The sequence below is a fragment of the Vicugna pacos genome, chromosome 15 (genome assembly GCF_048564905.1).
Source record: "Vicugna pacos chromosome 15, VicPac4, whole genome shotgun sequence".
NCBI lineage: Eukaryota > Metazoa > Chordata > Mammalia > Artiodactyla > Camelidae > Vicugna > Vicugna pacos.
The window spans coordinates 40,392,982-40,403,732 of NC_133001.1; positions in this window are offsets into that span (position 1 = coordinate 40,392,982).

Sequence of the window (10,751 nt, forward strand, 5' to 3'; positions counted from 1 at the left end):
TTTGGAGAACTAAAACTTTTATCACGAGATAGTGACCTTCTTTATCTCCAAAAATGTTTTCTGTTAAATTGTAATTTGTCTGATAATTGCTACAGAGCTGTCTTTCAGTTCTGTTGGTTAATGTATGCATGGTATATATCTTTTCTCAAATATCAAATATGGTGTCATACTTTAGGTGTATCTCTTACAAATAGCAGATAGTTAGATTTTGTCATCCACAGTGACAGTCTCTTTATTTTAACTGCTGCGTGCAATCAGTTTTTCTTTTTTATGACTACTTTTTTTATACTGTATTTGCATATCATTTTCAGGCTTCCTGTTTGCCCACATTTTCACTGCTTTTCTTAGCAATCTTAGGATTCATTTAGTTTTTGTTTGATTCCATTTTGTCTATACTGTTTTGGAAGTTGTACATCTTTTTTATTTTTTACTGATTTAGTTTTTTAATAGTTGCTTCTCCTATTTTAATATATGTGTTTAACATAAAATCTAAAATTATTAAGCATTTTAATAATTTTCCTGAAAAATACGAAGTTTTTTTCACTTCAACTCCAGTCTCCAGTTGCTCCTTCATATGTTAGGGGTTTTATGTAGTATTTGTAGAAATGTATTTATCAATTTATTTTCTCACTTCTTCTGTTTGCCATGGTTTCTTCTTCCTGAAGTATTCTTAGAGATTCCTCTAGTGAAAATAGTTGACAATAAAAACTCTTAGTGTTTATTTATCTGAAAATGTATATAGTGTGAGATATGGTATGAGATATTTTTGGTATTTTTTTGTATGGTTGTCTAATTGCTCCAGCACCATTTGTTGAAAAGACTGTCTTTTCTCCGTTGGATTGCGTTGATACTTTGTTAAAAATCAATTAATCATATATTTGAGGGTCTGTTGTCTCTGTTCCATTCCACTCACTGGTATGTCTATTCTTTCACTAATACCAAATTATCTTGATCACTAAAGATTTATATCATTTTGAAATCAGGAAGTGTGGCTTCTCCAACTTTGTTCTTCCTTTTCAAAATTGTTTTGGTTATTTTGATTCCCTGTACCTTTCTATATAAATTTTAGGATCAGCTTAATTTCTGGAAAAAACCCCTAAGATTTTGGTTTGGAATGTATTGGATCTATAGATGAACTTAGTGAGAAATGACATCCTAACAATAATGAGTTCTTCAGTCCTTTAACTCATTTTAAAGTACCATTTAAAACAGCACCAAAAAAAAAAGAAATAATTAGATCTAAATCTAAATCTATCAAAATAAGCGCAAAGTTGTATGCTGTAAACTACAAAATGGCAAGGAGAGAAATAAAAGAAGACCTTATTGATTGGAGAGGTATACCAGTTAACATGAAGAATTGTTAACCATGTATAAATTTGTTGATAGATTTTGAAAACAAACCAAAAATAAGAACTCTCAAGTGTTAGAGAGGTAGCAAGTGCAGATACCATTCCTAAAGCTGGCAGAGCAAAGGTAAGAAGCTAGAATTACTAAAATTTGCACACTTGGAGGAGGGGCCTCATGAAGCTGAAGTGTCAGCCTTTGGAGAGGGGGTACTACTCATCTTGTCCTGGTGGACCAGAGGTAGGGTCTTGTGGATCTGGGATCTAGACCTCTGAGGATGGGACCCAGCTGGCTGATGTTCTGAGGGTATCCAGTGAGGCTTGTTCTGCTACAGCTGAAAAACTGCAAACTGAGTGCAGCTGCTGCTGTGGAAAAGAACTCCTGCTGCCTGGGTGAAGAAATGTTGCTAAAGTGATGCTTACACGAGCAGGAAGGAGACAGGAAGCCTCCATCCTTGTACCCTGCCTCTGGCACCTCCTATTGGTAGAGCTGAACAGGGAGCCAGTTGGTAAGGCAGGAATACGGTTTAGAGTCTCAGCCACAGCATCAAAAAGCAAAATATACAGGCCTTAGCTTATAACTGGAACAGTCAGAGAGCAAAGGAAAGCAGGTGCTAGAATATTTATAGTATAAAAATATTTGATTTTATAGCAGTTGAAATATTGACATCAGTATTAAATGAAAGCTAGTTTTATGTAACAACTCAAAGTGGAAAAGGGTCAAGGGAGAAACCATGCATGAGAAAATTTAGGGCAATTCAGCAAATTTAGAAATGTATACAAATCACAAAAATGGAGACATGGCATAAGTACAAGCTTTCCACTAAATTGATAGTAGTTATATATAGTGAATTTAGACTTTGTAAACATTTTCTAGGCAAGTCCTTACCAAAGTATCCATTTTTGAAATACCATCGATTGATATGTACAAGGGTACAAAATTCTTCATTTGTGCACAAACTTTTTCTTTAATACTCCGTTTTGACAGTGAATTCTTAAACCTTTTACACAATTTTGATCTTGAATATTCAGTTCGTTTAAAAATTTCTGTATTCCTTATGTGATATGTTTAGTTGCGACTGTTGGCCTATAATCCTCATCTTCCTCTAAGTTGGACAGACACGTTATGCCTAAAGGATTGCATTGTGTGAAATAATGATGGTTTAAATTTGCCTTATGGTGGTGATAATGGAGAAATTGTCCCTGAGAAAGAGTCATAGTTGAAACAAGTCTCTTTTCAGTGGGGTTTCTTTCACTCCTCTCTTTCCTGGAATGACACTCTCCCAGTTCATGAGGCTGATCATACTCTGTCATCTAGAATTTTTGTAGGTACTGCCATAAGACCAAATGAGGGGCCAAATTTTTCTCTCCTGGGTGAATCTCTTAAGAGTGACTCCTTTTCTACTTTTAATTGTAAGTTTCCTTTTACTTGTCCATTTATGGTAGAACATCTCCCAGGCAGTTGTAACTTTCTTGAGCATGGTGAGAGTGCTGGAGGAGCCAAAACAGGCATTGGACTGGTGGCAACCTTGTTTTCTTTGTCTTGGATGCCCTCTGGGGGCCATGCCCAGTTTTTCAATGAATGAGATACGTTGTGTTTGGAAAAGTGTAGAAATAATTTGAGGCTGTGGTTGAGATCTTCCTCCAAAGATGATTTACTTTTGTTTCAGTCAGACGATTGTGTTAGGTAAAGATTGAATGCATTTTGAAATTCACTTGGTATTGGTCTTTATGATGGTTATCACTCCTATTCCAAGGGAGTACCTCTGCTAGGTATGCACTTGAAATCCTTTTGGTACTTTACAGAGTACTGGGCTCCACTGTTGATCTTCCCAGACCTTGAGACTACCAAAAACTGCTCAGTTTCTCAACTTCTTTGTTGTCACTTTCAGCAAATACTGTGAGAGGAAGAAAACATAGCTGTATATGTGACTCCCATCTCTATGCTTTCTTCTCTCGGAGGTCTAGGTTCAAGTTCTCACTGTTTTGGTAGCTCTCTGATTTTTGAAAACATCTTTTTCCATAACAAATGTATTCTCCTGCTTTTTAAATAGTCTTCATAGAAGACTTGGTCTGATATGTGCCAAGGTTTAAGCAGAACTTACTCAGTTTTTGAGTTCAATGATTGCATTTTAATTTCTAGAATTTCTGGATCTTTTTCAGATATTCTAGATCATTTTTTAGAGGCTGGAACATGATTCTTACTCCCTTTGTCATAAAATGTATATGTATGTTTTATCACAGTATAAATAATATAAAATAAAATACTGAAATCTTAACAGTATAGTTTAGTAAGTTTTGACAATTGTATATCCTAACCTCTCTCCTACTCAGTCTTAATCAATATATAGAATATTGTAATAATTCTAGAAATTCCCTTCTGTATCTTTCCAATGAATTCTCCTCTTCTGCCCCAGATGTTCTGATTTTTACCACCCATAGACTAGTTTTGCCAGGTTTTAAACTTTACATAAATGGAATCATACAGTATGTATGTGTGGCTTTTGTATCCACCTTCTTTTTCTCAGCATTATTTTTTGAGATTTATCCATGTTGTATTTAATTCGTTTAATTCATTTCCTTGTTATTGTTGAGTAATATTTCGGTAGATGAGTATACCACAATTTGTTTATCCATTCTCCTATAGATGAACATTTGGGTTGTTTCAAGGTTTGGCCATTATTAATAAAGCTGCCATGAACATCACTGGACAAGTGTTTTTGTTGACCTATGTCCTCTTCTGTTTTTACTTACTTTGTATTTTCTGTCTGATAATTTTACTATCTGAGTCATTTGGGATCTAAATCTTTGCTTTTTTTGTTCATCCTTTCCTGGTGGTTTGTTTTTGTGTTTTTGGTAATTTTTGATTTGATCATATTTTGCTGACTATGGGAATCCTGAGGGGTTTGAGCAGTTTTGTATTTGCATCTGCCAGGTACCCAGGGTAATTTTTACTAAGAAGCACTTGAAACTAATTTTCCCTTTGGGGTTCCCTGAATATTGCTAGTGTATTTTCAAATCTCTCCTACGGGAGGAAAGACTTAGCTTATAATTCCCAGGGAGCCTTTTTTTTTTTTCCAACTCTGCGCTGTGGTTTGAGATAGGTTTCCTTGTCAGCTCCCACATTAGCATTTTTCCCCTAGCTCACCCCTCTGCAAAGGTACAGCTCTTCAGAGATCCTGGATACATGCGGAGGTCTCACTTCCAGCCTCCACCTTGGGTCTATCAGCACCTGGTCCTGGATCATCCATGGGACTGTTAAAACAGGGCTTCTGGCTTCTGGACAGAGAACCCAGGGCAGCCAATGGAGCTCTTATCAATCTCCTTTCAATTACCCCTTCATTTTTAGACCTTGTGAATTTCCCTTACTTTCCTATGAGCATTCAAAAGATGTTTGTTATATCTATCCCATACTTTTAGATATTAATAGTGCAAACTCCTCTCCCCTACTGCCTATTCCCTGACCCAGAGTATATCTCTGCTTCATGTTTTCCATTTCCAGTATTCCTGTTTTTGGAGTGAGTAGCAAGCCTGCTTGTTCATGTAATCCTGCATTGTCATGGATTTTTTTGGTTAGCATTTTAGCATTTATTTCTTTCTAGCTAACTTTGATCAGAAGTGGCAGAGCTGTTTGCTACCTGGCCTCATGGAGTTTTTGTAAAGATTTAGAATTGGGCCAGCTTTCTGCTTCTTCTATCCCTTGGTGGTGTTGAGCAGAGTTCTGAGATGCCCCTTCTTCTTTACTCAAGTAATGGTTCCTGATTTTGTGATGTGTGCTTCTCCAAACCTCTCCAGAACTGTGCACTGCCCAAGGCCATTCTCTTCTTCCTTGACTTGGCCCATATGGCAGTTACTCCCGATCCACTGGGCTTTGGGGTTTTGACTGTTTCCTAGTTTCACTGAAGGTGAATTTTCCTCTCCTTTTTTCTGTCCCTTTTGGAAAGAGGTGATTTGGTGCACAAGCAAGAGCACTTGATGAGCTGCTGATGGCTAAGTCCTTGTGGATATCTAGAACAGATGTTCCCCGTTCCATTCCTTAGTCCTCCTCATGAAAGCCATGCTCCTGTTGCACCCCAGGCCTGGGTATCACAGCCCCGTCCCATCCCATCCCATCCCATCCCATCGTGCTCATCTGCTTCCTTAGCTAGATTAAAAACTTCGGGACAGGACTGTTTTTTGTTCTTGTACATATAGTGTCTGAGATGTAGTGTATGCATCAGAAGTATTTATTTACCAAATGACTTGGGGATCACTCAGAGGCTGTGTTTCAGCATTTGGGGCTCCAGATGTGGGACTGTAGATACCCACCCCCATATCTAAAGCATCTCCCTGGGTAAGTTCTGATGTTGTGATGTTAAGGAATGACCACTTACCTTAGGACCAGGAGACCTGGGTTTTTGTAGATAAATATGTTAATCTTATTAACATTAGGTTGTAGTGAGGATCAAATGAGGCAATAAATGTAAAAGTGCTTTTGAGACTGTCAAGCTCTTTCTTTACAGCTCTCATCATGGAAAAGGATCTGTGTGTTTCACAGAGATTAGCTAATTCACCCACTGTTACCTAACACTAACCATCCCTCAGCTTGACTTTTCCTCCTCAGTTGGGAGTCAGCCTGTCTCTTGTGCCCTGAACAAAAAGGGAAGTTGTTGAGAGTGATTGCCATGACCACTGGGTGTCACTCTTGACCTTAAAATAGTTTATTATCCCCCACCCTATACATTTTCCTCTTCCTGTCAGCCTTGGTTCTGGGCATTGAGTATGGCAGGTTTTATATATCCCATGTATTTTCAGGATGTGTCCTTATAGTTTTTAAATTCCTAGCAGCAACACTTGGAGCCATCACCCAGCACTCATTTATTTAGGCCTTTGCTTTCAGGTAGAGGGTGCTTGTGCAATTCTAATTGGTTTTAATTTTCATCTAACCAGTGTGTAACCAGAAAGGTATACATGTGGCCAAAATATTCATAAATTGGATTTTAGGGCCAAGAGTCAGTAAATTTTTGGAAGTCATTACATTTGGAACTGGTCATGGTAAGTCCTCTACCATCTTCCTCTTCAGATTTTTTTGCTGTTAAAAAATGTTTTAAAACCGCTGCCTCAGGGTGATACAGTTATTCTAATAGCAGAACAAAGAAGGGAAATCTCTGACTTTACCTACACCAGGGTCTTCCAGATGGATGAAACCAATGACACTCCAGTTTAGCTTTTATCTTCTTTGAGCTCTCCGAGGACATTTTCTCTGTTGATTACTCACCCCTTTCAAAAACTCTCCCTCAACTTTAGCTCACAGTTTTCTCCTGGTGTACTTTCTAGTTCTCTAGTTGCTTCTTCTCAGCTGGCCTCCTGGGCTCCTCTGCACCCATGGTCTCTCACTGTTCTCCCAGGGTGCTGTTGTTGGCTTCTGTTCTGCTCTTTACAGTCTCCTCACTCACTGGTTCCAAATCCATATTATATATCCAGAGCTCTGCCTATTGCCATCTCTACCTGGATGTCCTGAAGGACACTGCTTTAAAAAGTAGTTTCATTGAAGTTCATTCATTTTAGGTGTACAGTTTTATGAATTTAGGTAACCACCACCTCAGTGAAGATACGGGCTTTAGAAAAATGTACTCTGTCACTCCATAAATTTTTGCCATGTCTTAGCCTTGGTTCTCAGTATTCTCTCACCTTAAAGTTTCTTTGTGGTCATTTGCGGTTGTCCCCTGCCCTAACCCTTAGCTCCTGGCAACCACTGATCTGCTTTCTGTCACTGTGTTGTTTTGCCTTCACTAGAAGTTCATGAAAATAGAATCAGGTGGTACATAGTCTTTTGTGTTTGACTTTCTTTCATTTAACCTAATCATCTTGAAATGTGCAAGAAACAAGCTCATCTCTTGTTCCAAGCCTTGTTTGGGATTCACCCTGTTATTGAAGCCAGAAACCTGGGTGTCATTCTACTGAGATGCCTTCCTCTCATTCATTGTCTCCCCTATACCCCAACATCCTGCCTTGTGCAAATTAATCAGGAGGTCCTAGAGCTTCTTTCTCTTCCATATCTGTAAGTTTACCCTTCTCTTCATTCTCAAGGTCGCTGACTTAATTGAGTTTCCACTTATTGCCTCTCCTAATTGGTCTTCATGTCTCCAGCTAAGGACCTCTTCAGTCTGCCCTTTTCACAACCACCACTGTGAACTTCTACAACACAAATCTTATTCTACTACTTCCCACTTTAGTGGCTCCCCATGGCTTCTTAGCTTAGCAAATGCCACTCTTCATGATTTGATTTATTTCTGCCTAAATCTCTATGTCTTATTTTTCAGAAATTCCTTAAGTGCAGCCAATACCCAGCCATTACTTGTGATTTTCTTGCAAAAACTGTGCTCACTCATGCCTTTGCACATGCTGTTCCCTTGACCTATGATGCCCTTTTCCTTCTCCTTCATCTAGCTATCTCCAAATCATTTTTTAAGAGCCAGCCTGTATGACTCCTTCTCTGCCATACCTTCCCTAGCCACAGCCCCAGAATGGGTTAGGTGTTTCTCAGTTATTGCATTTATCATCAGTCATATCATTGTATCAGTCTATTCGTTGAGGTAGTAATCTGTGTTAGATGAAAGTCATCTGAATAATTAAGGTAGAATAGAGGGAGAGATTGAGAACGCAGTGAAGAGGTAAGTAGGAGGGTCAGGAAGACCTGGTGTGGAAAAAAAGTTCTCATTTTAACTGGGTTTAGTCACAGGCAAGTCTCTGTTGTGGAAGGAAAAGAGTAAGGGTGAGAATCGTTGGGAAGAATCCTCTAAGAGGAATGAAGTATGTGAAGGCATGGTCAAATGTCTGGATCTCTGGTTCTAGCAGTAAAAATGTCTGACTGAGGAGAGGGAATTGTTTTTTAGCAAAAAGGTAAAGATTTTAAGTGAGGAACTGTCAAGAGAGAAAGAGAGCCTAAACTATGGCAAAAGCAATGAAAATGAGAGAAATATATACACTCTTAGATTTCTGTATGAGAAAGCAAGGATACTGAGTCCCAGACATTGCTCTTTTGACAACATCACTCAACTGGATGGGTAACAAATGTCATTCTTACTGTGAACAATGTCCTGCAGTTTCACACTGCTTTTCTAAGCATCATCTCATCGTATCTGCATACCAGCCTCAGGAAGTAGGTGGAGTTGATGTGATGAATCCCATTGAACCAATGTAGAATGGAAGGCTTAGAGAGCCTTGCTGACTTAATTCATGTCACAGTGCTGGCTGGAACTCCTCCTGTTACAGCTTCTGTCTTGAAGGTGAGACTTTGGACTGAATTGTTAATATCAGGTGTGTTTAGAGATGATGTGCCTGAGAAGGCCTGTGCCTGTTTGCAGACTGTACAATAAGACAGGAGAGACCTGACAAAGAATGTCCAGAGTACAGTAGTAGGTTGGAGAGCAATCTCAGTCAATGAAATGTTAGAACAATTTAATATTAGACTAACAATAGAACTGTGAGTTCCCTTAAGTCTTAATGTCTTCCAGTTGCACAGCTGGGGCAATTGGCCAAGGAAACTTTTGATTAGCTAGAGCTTTATGGGATAAAACATTTCCTATGACAGTGCTCTTTTTTTTTTTTTAAATGAAAGAGGAAAGAAATGATTCTCAAAAGGGAAGAGGGTAGTTACAAAAAGAAGCATTTTTTTCTTTCCCCTCTTTAGTAGATGTTCTTGTGTTAAATGATGTTGAATCTTAATACCACATTATCAATCTTATCACAACATGAAACATGAAAGGTTTTGTTTTGAGTGGCAGATCAACAGTTTTCTTAGTCTATATGGAAAGACTTAAGAATCCAGTCTCTGGCCTTAGACTGCCTGGGTTCAAATCTTGGCTATACCACTTGCTAGCTGTAAGACTTTGGGCAATATGGTTTATCATTCTGTGCCTTAGATTTGTTCCTACTTTATAGGCATATTTGAGTATGAGCTGATGTCAGTAGAAAGCACTTAGCATGTTTTAATTTTTTAAAAGCCCTTTTATTTCATTTTTATTACAACCCTATGAAACATGTAGGGTCGGGATTACTGTTGCTTTTTTTGACAGAGACGGAAGCTGCAGCCCAAAAAGATTAGGTAATTTGTGAAAGTCCATAGCACTAATAAAGGACAAGTCTCCTGGATGCCAGTTCAGGCTGCTTCTCACCAGGACACTTTCTAGAGAGATGGTGGAATTGGGAATTATTCCTGGGGAGTGAAAAATTGGGTATGGTAGGGGGTCTTAGCCCCTCTCTCCTATTCTTTCTGGTCTGAAGTTTGTCTTCACTGGGCTCTAGATGTTAAATATGGGTCTGAACACCAGCTGAGGCTCTACAAATTAGATTGTTGTGTTTCAAATCCTACTTACTGATTTTATAAATGAAGACTATTTTTATTGATTTATTCTTGGGGTTGTTTTGTGTGCATTTTATTCTCAAGTTTTAACTGATAAGAGCTGGAGTCCATTCTGATCTTTTAATAAATATTTGTTGAGTATGTACCCTGTAACAGGATATGGGCTAAGGGATTTCACATATATTTTCTCATTTAATCCTCTGACCAGCACTATACATTATGGTAAGTTGTCTCCATTTTACAAAAAAGGAAATAGAAGCTTACAGATGTTGAGTAATGTACTCAAACCTAATAGGACCATCACAAGAAAGGAAAACTTTTGGTAAATCTCTCTTGGATAATGATACAAAAATTCTAACGAAATATTAGCAAACTGGTGCAGCAATATATAGGGAAGATAATATATCATGACCAAGTTGGATTTATATAGGAAATCAAGGTTGGTTTAACATTCAGAAATTAGTCAGTGTAGGGGGAATGGTATATAACTCAAGTGGTAGAAGGCATGCTTAGCTTACACAAGGTCCTGGGTTCAATCCCTAGTACCACCTCTAAAAATAAATAAGTAAACCTAATTACGTCCCCCACAGAATTATAATAAATAAATAAAAATTTAAAAAATAAAAAAAATTTGTCAATGCGATTTACCAAATTAACACAGTAATGGAGAAAAGTCATATGATCAGTTCAGTAGATGAAGTACAACGTTTGATAAAGTTCAGTGCCCATTCATGATTAAAAAAACTCAAAAATCTCTTAGCCAACTAGGAGTAAAAGGAAACCTCCTTATTCAGATGATAAGAATTTGCCAAAAAATAATAAAAATCTACAGTAAGCATAATTAAATGGTGACATTTTGAAAGTTTTCCTGAAAGGTCAGGAAGGAGACAATAATGCCCCCAATTCTCCTTCTCTCTTACATTGTACTGAAAGTCCTACCCATGGAAATAAGTCAAGAAAAAAAAGAGGCAAAGTGAATGGAAAGGAAGAAATAAAGCTCTTATTATTTGCAGATCACATGATTGTGTACACAAAGTTCAGAAGATTCCACAGATGTGGGATTT